This window comes from Ambystoma mexicanum, chromosome 8, assembly GCF_040938575.1.
Source record: "Ambystoma mexicanum isolate Mex_15411 chromosome 8, UKY_AmexF1_1, whole genome shotgun sequence".
In the NCBI taxonomy this organism is placed as follows: domain Eukaryota; kingdom Metazoa; phylum Chordata; class Amphibia; order Caudata; family Ambystomatidae; genus Ambystoma; species Ambystoma mexicanum.
In genome coordinates this window covers 1,371,163,059-1,371,175,277 of record NC_090929.1, presented here as the reverse complement: position 1 = coordinate 1,371,175,277, position 12,219 = coordinate 1,371,163,059, and positions in this window count along the sequence as shown.

The window sequence follows — 12,219 nt, the reverse complement described above, 5'->3', positions numbered from 1 at the left end:
GCTGACATGATAAAGGTAAAACATATATTGAGCAATTTGAATGTTAGTATTGTTTCAGGAAATCATACACAGAAAGTTAGTACAAATCACATGATAGGTCTAGTATATTTTTGAAGACCCCACATATTGTCAGGTTGTCATTATGGGTACAATATTGTGAACAGCACCTTTCTGTTACATGGGACAACATATATCTCATGAACCGTTTACATTCTGTGAACTTAAGCTCTGAGCGTTTGTTCACCTGAAAGTGTATGTTTGTACAAGTGTCAATTTCTTTGAACGCAGGAATTCCAGACCACATCACATTCTCTTTGATCAAGGCATTAAAAAGGGCAATGACATTTGCGTTTACTTGAAGACATAGGACTTGCTTCCAAAATACAACAAATACATTAGTTGCAAGCAGTATATTGGGGATTCTGTGCAAATGTATGGTCTTGTAGTTCTAAGTAGATCAGAAGTTTAACACGTCCTGTGTCTGGTGAATGCTGCCTGTGCATTCCTAGAAGCAAATACCTTGAACAGACCCTAACATCCAACTTTGGCAGAGCAAAGAGGCTTCATGAAGAATGCATCTGTTCCATTAACGCAGCATAGTAAAATTGACCTTTGCTTAAAGACAGCAGATAGTCACATAACATTGATTTAAGCCCATGCACAAACAGACTTTATGACAAAACTACGACTATATTGCAGAAATAAATTGGGTTAATGTCTATCGGAAGTACTTGGTTACTCATTCCGTGTTCTGTCATGATTTGTTCATTGAGCACCAGCCGGGCATATTGTGTATAACTGAAACCTGGCTCAAGGACACTTCTGGCCCTGGGGTGCTGGACATGCTGCTGGGTAAATATAATATTATTTCCGTCCACCTTGTTGGTGGGATTGCACTAATTTACAATTCTCAGTTCACATTTGTTTCCCTTATCCTTATACATTTCATCAAGATGGAAGCCCTTTTAGTTCGCTGGACTATCTCTGCTCCTGTAGCAGTACATATTTTGGTTATTTGCCTCCATCCTTGTCCTAACCCATCTTTGTATGATTCTTTTTTGGAACTGGTAGTTGATCTTCAAATTACATCAGCTAACCTATTGGAAGTAGGTGATTTTAATCTTAGATTCAACTCTCCCCCCAACTCACCCATTGCCCAATTCTTTGAGGTTCTGATTGATCTAGATCTTGTGCAGATTATCCATGAACCCACTCATTGCATGAACATACTTTGGACCTTACTTTTTCTTTTACATCATTGACTAGTGTCTTTCCTGTTTTCCAGATCAACTGGTCGGATCATTTGGTTGTTCCTTTCTCCATTAAGGTTCAGTGTGCCTGTCCAATGCTGAATTTGACCACCAGCTTGAAGCGCAATTGGTGCTCGGCTGAGAAGGTGGACATCATCTCCTCTATCACCGGTAGATGCAGTGATGTTTCGATGGTTGATTATCGTATTTTGACACAGGCTGTTATTGCGTCTGCTGATCTTTTTGCACCTCTTCATTCTTGTAAAGCTTGTAGACATCCATCGGAACCCTGGTTTAATGACCATTTGATACTTCTCTGTTTGAAGCACAGACAAACATAGCACAAATGGCGCTTGTCTTACTGTCATACGGACAAATTCAAGTTTTCAGCAGTGCACTAAATTATTTTACACTTCCATTCGTGAAGATACGCGTATCTTCCTTACGGGCAAAGTAGAGGAGGCTCTAAACCAGTCTAAGGAACTTTTTTCCTTTGTTCGTTCACTTTCATCTATCGATAGTTCTGCAGCTGGTGTGGTTCCCTCTCAGGCTTTGTGTGACTCTCTGTCAAGATTATTCATACGGTAGATTGATGACATCCATTCAAAAACATCCAATTCTGACCTTCGATTGAGCAATTCCCCTTCTGTGGTCTCCACTTCCATGTCTCTTTATTCATAGTCTTCATTTCCTTTCTTCAATCCTGAAAATATTATGACTACTCGTGCCAAACGTAAGTCAGCCTCCCCCATTGTTTCCATCCCTTTTAGGGTCCTGAAAGAGATTATGCCTGAAATTGCTCAATGGGTCACTCAAGCTGTTAATTCCTCTTGCAGCACTGGCTATATTCCTCCGGAGCTAAAGCAGGCTCTGGTTGTTCCATTCCTGAAGAAACCCAATCTTGTCCCTACTGTCCCTGGTAATGTCCACCCTATCTCTCTTCTCCCCTTTTTATGAAGCTTCTGGAATCATTTATTTTCCCTTTGCTGAGTTCCTTTTTTTACTCTTTCCAATCAGGTTTTCATACTGAAAGGGGCACAGAAACCGTCCTTGTTTTAGCTTTGGACAACTTGGCCCGAATGTCCAATCAGCGTGAAGTAGGCACGCTGATTCTTTTAGATCTTTCAGCCACCTTTGAAACGGTTGACCACTCCATCCTGTCTAATCACCTATCCTTAACAAGTCTCTCGGCCCTGTCCTGTCCTGGTTTACTTTTTTTAATCGGACAGAGTCAAATTCTTTCTTTCTCTCTCAATCCCTAGGCCTCTGCCTTGTCCCAGATTCTGTTTAATGTATACATCCAGCCCCTAGTTAGTCTTGTCTGCTCCCATGGCCTCCATTGGTACTCCTATGCTGATGACCCTCAGATTGTTTTACAGCTTAATCTGTTACAACGCAACACCTCATCTCAGTTTACTGGTTGCTCAGAGAATGTGGGTCAATGGATGAACCAGAGTTGGCTCAAGTTGAATGAGCACAAGATGGAAGTCCTGGTTGGTGGCCCTTCTTCTTCTGCCTCTCTATGCGCCCCTCTTTTTTTTGCCTTCTGCCTTAGGATCTTTGCCCTCTCCTTTCCATGTGGTCAAGGACCTTGGTATTACAATCTCTTCCACTCTGTCCATCGAGGCTCAACTTTGTGCTATCTGTCAGTTAGGCCACTTCTTCTATAAAATCTTGCGGAAGGTTCTACTGTTTCTTTACTCATCACTTCATGCCCCGGTAGTGGCCTTGTTGGTACTGAGTAGTATCAACTATTGTAATTAGCCCAAACTCTGAACCTTATTTGTTGTCTTCAACTCATAGAAAATATGTGGGCTAGCATTGCCACTCCTGTCCCTTATGGAGCTCATATCTCGCCCGTTCTATATGATTTACAATGGCTCCCTGTAGTAAAGCGGGTTGAATTCAAAGCTCTGTGTATTGTTCACTGTGCTTTTTACGGTAATGGGGCCGATTACCTGCAAGCACAGTTTTGTCCATATATTCCTAAATGTCCTCTTTGATCTCAGGATGGTTGCTTCATCCACATACCTTGGTATCAGCTGTCCAGAAGTGGGGGTCATACCTTCTCGGTTGCAGCTGCAAAGTTATGGAATGCTCTGCCCCCTTCCTTGAGGGTCACTAGGAATCATTTGGCGTTTAGACACTCATTGAAAATGTTTCTGTTGTAGCTCTTGTTCAGTTACTCTTAGGCGAACCAGCACTTTATAAACCTATTAACATATAAACTATGTTTAAAAAGGAGCTAGTAGTTACAATAGTTACATGCAGGCATTTCTATGTAACAGCACTTCTGTGAATGCTTCTTTCCAAATCACTGTCTGCAAAATAAGCAAAACAGTGCAGGGCAGAACTGGAAGGTCGTACCTCCCAAAGGAATGGAAATTAATTTTAAAGAAAGCCTGGTGGTCCACTAAGGAGTTGCAGTACAAGGTGCTTTGAATCACATTCTGACAAGCTGCAACTTATGTTACATACACAGCATGTTAAATCTCAAGAAGTTGGCTGTTTCGGTGGCATTGTGTAATATTACGCACTTTCAATGTGCCAAATTATCTACTTACAATGTGCCACAATATTTACTTTCAAATACTTACCAGATGCAACCACTGGACCACTGGCCATGTAATGCATCTGCATCTGTTCAAACATATTTGTTTATTTCCAGACTGTGCCTCCTGCACAGACTATTGCATTATGACATATTAGAATGTCACTACTGTATAAATAGGGCCCCCTCTATGAAGCAGAAGCACTTACTGCAGCCTGATAGTGAAAAGGGGCATGTGGATGGACCTTAATAAAGCATCTTTTAATTCAGCATTGGTGTACTTACCTACTTGAAGATACCACAGTTGGCGATGAGCTGGAGCTTGCCCCTCTCCCTCCGTGTTGGTTCCTAGCATTGTGGACTTCTGGAGTGCTGACCTGCCATTGTTGTCTTGTGCAACTCTTTCTGGAACCTTTGGATTGGTGAGAGGACTCATTTCAGGTCCCCTGGCATGGACATTTGCCATTCCTCTTGTTCTTCCTTCTCATTGGAGGGGAAAGGATCTCTGCCCTTTCAAGTCATCCACGTTTGTGTTGGTGCAGCACAGGATTGCTTTTGGGCTGCTACATAGTTTGTGTATTTTTCCATTGAGGTTTGAGGGTCATAGTCCCTGGTGAGGTACTGTGGCCACCCATAAATCAAGCACTGTGAGAGACTACAGAGCCCAGAACAGTTCTGAAGATCGTTCTGTGCCTGTGAGTGACCACGTCCAGTAAGGCAACAGCAGCTGACGTCAGCAGCAGGAGACCCACTCTGCCAGAGTACCCAGTCTGATTGTGCCCTGTGTTGTTTCGGTCGCCCCACATTTAGTATTTCTCTCCCCAATGCACTGCAACTATGTGCAGCGAGAAAACTAGTAGAGGAAAGGACCTCTCTAAAGTTACAGCTTACATGTCCTAGATCAGACGTGCTTCTGCCAGTTTATGCATCCCCGGCGACACTGCTGTTGAAGGAGAAGGAATTGGTTCTGTGCGGCGCTCCTGTTTCCGGTGCACCATTTATTTAGCAGAGCACTGGCCTGGTTTGGCAGCCCGCCGGCAGAGCTTATTCCCCGGCAGCACATTGCGGTGTGCAAGTAGTGAACAGAGACTGCTGCTTAGCTGTCGCACTCGCTGGAAAACAGTTCAGTCCAGTGCAAAGCAAGAAGCAGTATTTGGCTGCTTTATAGTGACTGTTCTTCATATATGGTGACTGTTTTTTTTTCTTGCCAAATATAGGAAAAGTATTGTCTTTATACAGATTTGTGCCCATCTATACTACACTGTCATGTTGGATTTTAATTTGGATAACAATCAGGAAAGGTGTTTATTTGTATCTGCTGACTTGTCCCACTACAGTGATTTAGTTTGCGTGAGCACATTCATCTTGTCACCTGTTCGACATATTAATTCCTGCTTTGTCACTATGACCAGTGCAGTGTTTGCCCAAACGCGGGGAACCTTTAGTCAAATGGGATGTGTGGAAATAGGATTTCTTCTGATGGTTGTACATGGCCCCAGTTTCAGTATAGAGAGGCGCAGAGCCATGCTCATGCATAGCTTGGGTTTTGAGGGTAGGCGTTGTGACGTCCCAGTTAGTTTGTGCGCGCATGCGCGAGCCTCGTTTCGGGCCCCGCGCATGCGCAGGTTAAATAAACTGCGTACCACGGCAGTTGCCGCCGGGACGCGTAACTAGCAGCAGCGCGTCCCGTGTGTCTGTCGATGTATGCGTGTGCATGCCTGCTGTGAGTGCGTGTGGGCCACCCGAGGCACGGGTGGCCGCCCTCAACATAACAACTGGCGACGAGGCGGGATACCGCCGTAGCGCTCGCCCCATATACACGGCAGAAAAAAAAAATCAGCGACGCTACGTCGGACGGAAGCACGGACCCGGCGCGAACATTCCGGTAATGTCGAAAGGCAAGCCCACAGCAGTAGCGGCCTGAAAAGGTGCTTGTGCGCTGCTGTTTAAGTGCAACCAAGTAATTTTTGGAACTTGTGGTCGCCCCAGAGCCCGGAGGACGACTTTTTCAAAACAGACACCCTGTGGAGGAGTGCTGGAAGACACAACAAGGTGGTGGATCAGCAAACAGCAATCTGAGGTACGTGTGAAATCCATCCCAATCAGGTTTGCGGCCTCTGAGACATTAAGAGGTTCCTGTGCGACCTGTGAACATGGCAGAACATATGAGCTGGCGGAAGCGAGAGGTGCCAAGATGGACGCAGCAGTGCGACCGGGCGCATCTGAGGATGCGTTTGCCATCAGCAAGCGAGCCAGATCGAAAGACAAGTGGGGCCAGAGAAGGGAAGGACCTCAAACACCACATGGGTCTAATTTGATTTGTCAAGACTGTGGGTATGATTTGCCTCATTCGGAGGAGTGTCCGGCAAAATCAAGATCGTGTGGCCGGTGCAATGGACCGGGACACTACGCGAGAATATGTCGTGCCCCTGCTCCTGTCCCTGTACAGAGAGGCCCGGCTAGAGTTCGGGGGAGCGGGTCAAGAAAACTACGGAGTATTGCGGCCCTGGAGCAGGAAATGCAAAGATTGCATTTGGCTGAGGAGGAAGAGGAAGACTAGGACGAAGTGTTCTTCATTTCAAACATTGCCTCTGGAGTCAAGAGAAAGAGACAGCCCAAGTGTGTAGTGGACATACAAGGAGTACCGACACAAGTGCTAATTGACACCAGGGCCTCGGTCTGTGTACTAGCGGAAGAACACTATCAGAAAATTCCAGGCCCTCCCACACTGGACAGGTCAGCGGTGAAAATATTCACGTTCGGCGGGGAAACTCCGCTGCCAATCAAGGGCGTGTTCATAACTCCTGTATCCAAGGGAGGAAAAATTATTAAGGCAAGATTTTTTGTCAAGGATGTGAGTCCCCATTCGTTACTCAGCTGTGCAGCATCTGAAGCACTGAACCTGGTTCATTTCGCATTTGAGGTTTATTTGACGGACATTGAATCACTGCTTGTCAAGTTTGGGAGCATTTTCGAAGGGGTCGGAAAGTTGAAGGCGCCCCCTGTGCGTCTGTACATTGACGATTCAATTAGGCCAACAGCCCTGAAGCATAGGCGGATCCCATTCCATCTAAGGGAGTAGGTGGAGGAGGAGCTGCGGTCGCTTGTCAACATGGACATCATTGAGAGGGTGGAAGGGCCTACGCCCTGGGTGTCACCAATAGTGGTCGCGCCCAAGCCGAAACAGCCTGGCGCGGTGAGAATCTGCGTAGATTTACACCTCCATAATGCCGCAATCAAAAGGGAAAGACACTTGACGCCAACCCTGGTAGACATCGTAGGGGAGCTACAGGGAGCAAAAGTGTTCTCTAAATTGGATATGCGGGCGGGCTATCACAAGCTTGAGCTCCACCCGGACTCGAGATTCATCACCACATTTACGACGCACGAGGGTCTCTACCCATTCAAACGCCTGAGTTTTGGCATTTCGTCGGCCGCCGAGGTGTTCCAAAACACCATCAGGGGAGCTTTGGCAGGCCTAAAAGGTGTGTTGAACATGAGTGACGATATTTTGGTGTTCGCCAACTCTGAAGCTGAACATATGAAAAGGCTCGAGGACACACTAAAGAGACTGCACGATCTGGGCCTCACTCTACACCGTCAAAAGTGCGAATTCTTTAAGGACCGAATTGGATTTTTCGGATTCATCTTTCACGCCGCCGGCGTGTCGCCTGACCCGGCAAAGATCAGAGACATTCGGGAAGCTGCCGCACCACAGTCCCACACGGAGGTAAGGGGTTTCCTGGGTATGGTGACGTACTGCGGGCGCTTCATTAAGAGTTTGGTTTCGCTGGCGGAACCACTCAGGGCACTGACGCAAAATGATGCTGTATGGAAGTGGGAAGCCCGAGAACAAGAGGCATTTCAAGCTCTCAAAAATGCCCTGTCCGGTGAAGACACAATGGCGTACTTCAATCCATCGGTGGAGTCCGAGATTGTAGTGGATGCTAGCCCTGTTGGGGTGGGGGCAGTGTTGCTACAGCCTGACGAAAAGGGGGACATGCGGCCAATTGCATACGCGAGTAAAGCCCTTTCCATTACCGAAATGAGGTACTCGCAAATTGAGAAGGAGGCCCTGGCCATCCTGTGGGGCTGTCGCCATTTCCGCCTGTACATCTTGGGCAAGCCTGTCGTGGTGGTGACAGACCACAAACCGCTATTGCCCATATTGGCGGGGGTTTCGTCAAAACCACCCCCAAGAATTGAGAGGTGGATGTTGGCCCTCATGGAATACGGTGTGCGGCTAATATACAGACCGGGAACCAACAACCCAGAAGACTATCTGTCGCGCCATCCCAACAAGGAGAATGCTGAATTGGAGAGTGGTGAAGAGGACTGCCAAGGTTTGCTCTGTCAAGTAGTGGAAGGAGCACTGCCAATGGCTCTCTTGAGACTGGCAATAGCGACGGAGTCCTCCAACGATGAGGTCTTTGGCATTATCAAAGCCGCGGTGAAGAGCAGAGATTGGAGGGAAGTGCTGCGCAATAACTCACGGCGCCACGAGGAGGCACGGAGGGACCTGCAAGCGCTCTGGCGAGTTAGAGACGAGCTATCCGTCTCTGATGATGGACTACTCCTCAGAGGGCGACAAATTGTCATACCACAGGCGCTAAGGAAACGGGTGTTGGAATTGGCGCACATTGGTCATCAAGGGGTCGTCAAGACCAAGGCGAGGTTAAGGCCCAAGGTCTGGTTTCCAGAGTTGGAGGGTGAGGTTGAAAATTTTGTGAGAAGATGCCTGTCTTGCCAAGCGGCAACCCCAGGAGACAAGGCCCCACCAATATGCTCGATGGAGCGCAGCACGAAGCCATGGGGGACTGTTCACCTGGATTTTGGCTCGACTGGTCGGGGCATGTACTTCCTGGTGGCCGTCGACCAGTGGTCGAGATACCCTGAGGTAGAGGTGGTGGAGTCGACTGCAACGGGGTTCACCACCAGAGCTTTGGACAAAATGTTTGCAACGCATGGCTTCCCGGACATACTGTGTTCAGACAATGGACCCCCATTCACTGGCAGCCAGTTTGCCCATTTCCTCTGAGAAAGAGGGATACACCACCGCCGAGTGTCTCCACTATGGCCACGAGCTAACGGAGAGGCCGAAAGAATGATGCGGACGCTCAACAAGGTACTAAGGATTTCAGCCAGCGGGGGTGAAGACAAGCGGACGAAGCTCGTGGAATTCCTATGAGAATATCGGGCAACGCCCCATCAGTGCAGAGGGGTTGCTCCCGCCGAGGCGCTGTTTGGGCGGTGCTCGAAGTGGAGGGCCGAGGGCCCGGGGTCATTGATGACGGGAAGGTTCAAGAAGAACAGGTGTTGCGCAACAAGAAGGAAAGTGAGAGGAGGGGTTTGCGAGAAATGGAAATGCAAGTTGGAGATTCGGTGCTGGTTCGGAACCGGCACCCGGAAGGCAAATTGTCTCTACCTTTTGAACCTCGCCCCTGGAAGGTAACGCAGGTGAAGGGGACAATGGTGACGGCAGCGTGCGAGCGTGGCACCGTCACCCGGTCCTTCTTCAAGAAAGTGGACATGCCGGATGAAGCCCGGACCCCAGGTGAGACATCAAGTCTGGAAATGAGCCCCAGAGCGCAAGATGACGTGCCATCGAGCGAGAGCACTCCCGCTGGAGACGGTGACCGCCCCCTGCCGATGGTCACGCCCCGTTATCCCGTCCGCCGGGACCGCAAGCTACCGGTTCGTCTCAAAGACTACGTCCTGGACTCAGGGGACTGAGCCTATTGCAAGAGAGGCCGTTCCAGTTTGGTGAGAAAACGTGTTCATGTTTACAAGTTCAGGGGAGCCTGCGCACCCTGAGTGTTATACTGTTTGTCGTTAAAGAAAAAAAGGGATGTGACGTCCCAGTTAGTTTGTGCGCGCATGCGCGAGCCTCGTTTCGGGCCCCGTGCATGCGCAGGTTAAATAAACTGCGTACCACGGCAGCTGCCGCCGGGACGCGTAACTAGCACCAGCACGTCCTGTGTCTCTGTCGATGTATGCGTGTGCATGCCTGCTGTGAGTGCTTGTGGGCCACCCGAGGCATGGGTGGCCGCCCTCAACATAACAGGTGTATACTGAAAGGCTTGCCTGATTTGTTGGCACCAACGGCTGGTGATGGGGAATCTGCAAAGGTTTCCAATGTTTATGACACTATTATAAAGACAATTGATAAACACTACGAAAAGAGTGTCAGCATTATATTGCAGCAGCACTATTTCAGTACCAGAGATCAGTTGAAAGGTGAATCTGTGGAGCTGTTTGTCACTGCACTGCAGGAATTAGCCAATAAGTGTTAGTTTGGAACAACCTATGATGAAAGATTAATGGATCAGTTCATTACCAAGGTGAAAGAGAATACAATTAGAGAAAGGATATGGACGATCCCTCATTAGAGGAGGTTCTAAATATAGTTATGTGTATTGAACATATTATTTCCTGTATGAAAGAACTTGATGTAAAGCTTAACGTTGTCCAATCATTGAATGATGTTAATGTAATCAATGCTGGTCATCAAGGAAATACAGGGAAGAAATCACAAACTTCAAAAGTGTATCAACACCAAAAAACAAAACGGAACACGTCTAGTGATCGTAAGCAGACCAAGCAAGCGACACCTGGGGCTGCTAGAGGAAGAACATGCTTTAGATGTGATGCTTTTCACACTACGCCAATGGCCTGGATTGTCTGGCCTTGGCTGTAGTGTGTCTTAAATGCAATACAAAAGGCCACTTTCCTAGGTGTTGCAAACATTTTGCCAGGGGTCTTGTAAAAGAGATTTCTACTAATCAGAGTTTCGAGAGTGGAGAAGAATGTGAAGAACAAACTGGTAAAGGTGTCACCTGGTTAGTTGGAGGTGATTTGCGCCCGGGAGGATAGCTCAGCGGCAACATGCTCGCCTTGAAAGCAAGACGACATGAAGCAACACAGGTTCGATCCCCGGGTCTGAGCTTAGAAACCTCTGGGTATTAAGCGTGTTATAAAAAACCTATCATATCATATCAAAAAAGGAAAGAAAACCTCATGCTTATATCCTTGTTAATGATAAATTTATAGGGATGTTGGTTGATTTGGGCTTATAATACATGATCCTTGATTACAAAGCATGGAAAGAGAAGTTCAAAGGGTGTTTGCTCATTAGACCTCAAATTAAAGCGTGTGCATATGGAGGGGCACCCCTTGAATTTGTGAAATTTTTCAAAACTGCCATCAGCTAGCGAGGTGCAAGTATCTCTGCCGTTGTATATGTTTAAAAAAAGGGCGGAAGTCTCCTAGGATTGTTTGAACAGGCAAAGTTGGGAATTGTGATTGACCCCAAAGTACCCCAAAGTACCTGGTCTCATTGCCACTGTATTGAGAGGTAATGTCAAGCCAGAGGATACATTTCAGGTGGTGTTTGAAAACATAATTGGCAGTCTGAAGGGATTTACCACAAGATTAGGATGATTCCTATTGCTGTCAAGGATCAATGTGTTCCCATAGCATTGAGAAAAGAAGTGTCCCAAAAAGTAAAAACATTGTTGTTGACTCAAGGTATCATAGAAGAGGTAAAAACATCTGTGAGGGTCTCCCCATGGTCATAGTACAAAAGGGAAATGATGGTGTCAGATTGTGTGTGGACACGTGTGATAGTTGATAAGTTTCCCTTACCCAACATTGGGGAAATGGTAGGCAGGACGGCAGGTGCTAAATATCTTGGTACGTTAGATTTAACTTCAGTCTACCACCAAGTGTGTCTACACCCTTCTTCAAGGGACCTGGCTACTTTCCTCACCCAGGAGGGCACCTTCAGATATAGACTGATGACATTTGGTCGGGTTTCGGCAGCAGCATATTTCCAACGCTTAATGCACACACTATTTGGAGAAATTCAAGGTGCAGCTCTTTCAGGATGATATCTTGGTGATAAGGAGCTCAGTAGAAGAGCATGATCAAAGGCTGTTCACTGTCCTTAATAGGCTGAGCAGTGTTGGATTAACACTACAAAGAAGCAAGTGTAAATGCAAGGCTAATGAAATGTAGTACTTAGGGCATAAACTCAATGCACAAAGTGTTGCACTTAAAGAATGGTTGGTTTCTGCTGTTGTAGGTATCGAAGCTCCTGTGAGTAGACAATGTGTGTTGTCATTCTAGGTTTAGTTGAATATTATGCAAAATCTGTTGAGGTATTAGCTGACAAATCGAGGCACATAAGGGAACTGTGCAAGAAAAACATCCCCTATCTATGGTCCAATGAATTCACAGTACAATTGCCAAAGGCATGAATAGACTCTCATCGCATTCAGATTATTAATAAATGTTCACCTTTGATCCCTTCTCAGAAATACGGATTCAAGGTTAGTACATTTTTCAATTTCTCATTTTATTTATATTATTTCACTATTTTAAGGTCATATATTGAGACAGTGTACATAAATGACAATC